The sequence below is a fragment of the Corvus brachyrhynchos genome, unplaced genomic scaffold (genome assembly GCF_000691975.1).
Source record: "Corvus brachyrhynchos isolate BGI_N302 unplaced genomic scaffold, ASM69197v1 scaffold200, whole genome shotgun sequence".
Lineage (NCBI taxonomy): Eukaryota > Metazoa > Chordata > Aves > Passeriformes > Corvidae > Corvus > Corvus brachyrhynchos.
In genome coordinates this window covers 5,609,326-5,609,837 of record NW_008236184.1, presented here as the reverse complement: position 1 = coordinate 5,609,837, position 512 = coordinate 5,609,326, and the positions used below count along the sequence as shown (strand labels likewise).

Below are 512 nucleotides of genomic sequence, written 5' to 3'. Positions count from 1 at the left end.
GAAGCCATTCCCTGTGTCCTGTCCCTCCATGCCTTGTCCCCAGTCCCTCTCCAGCTCTCCTGGAGCCCCTTTAGGCCCTGGAAGGGGCTCTGAGCTCTCCCTGGATCCTTCCCTTCTCCAAGTGAACATTCCCAGCTCTCCCAGGCTGGCTCCAGTCCTGGGAGCATCTCCATGGTCCAGGTGTCTTTTTGGATTGTGATGTTGGCAGCTCCCTTTCCATCCCTTTTTGCCCATTCTTAGCCTTTTTTTAACCAATAAACATCCCCCTGGATCACTGCCGCAGCTCCTGTGGAGTTTGGTGTCTCGGGATGTCTGCAGTGACTTTCTGGGAGCGCTGCTTTGGGATCCCTTTGGGGTTCGTTGGAGTTTTCCTAACTGCGCAGTTTTGGGGTATATTTGCACCATGTCTTGGTGTCCCTGTTTGGTTCTGCTGGCTCCTCCAGCTGTGGCAGCTGCTGCACTTGCTGTAAATGTTTCATCTCCTCACCTGCAGAAGCATTCCAGGTTTCAGA

The 512-nt window shown here is 53.9% G+C and overlaps 1 protein-coding gene across 1 annotated transcript in view; it reads left to right on the top strand.

The window, feature by feature from the left end:
• Positions 1-512, top strand: part of MAP2K5 (mitogen-activated protein kinase kinase 5) — a 120,406-nt gene that overhangs the window by 11,987 nt on the left and 107,907 nt on the right. The gene's annotated exons all lie outside the window — the stretch shown is intronic.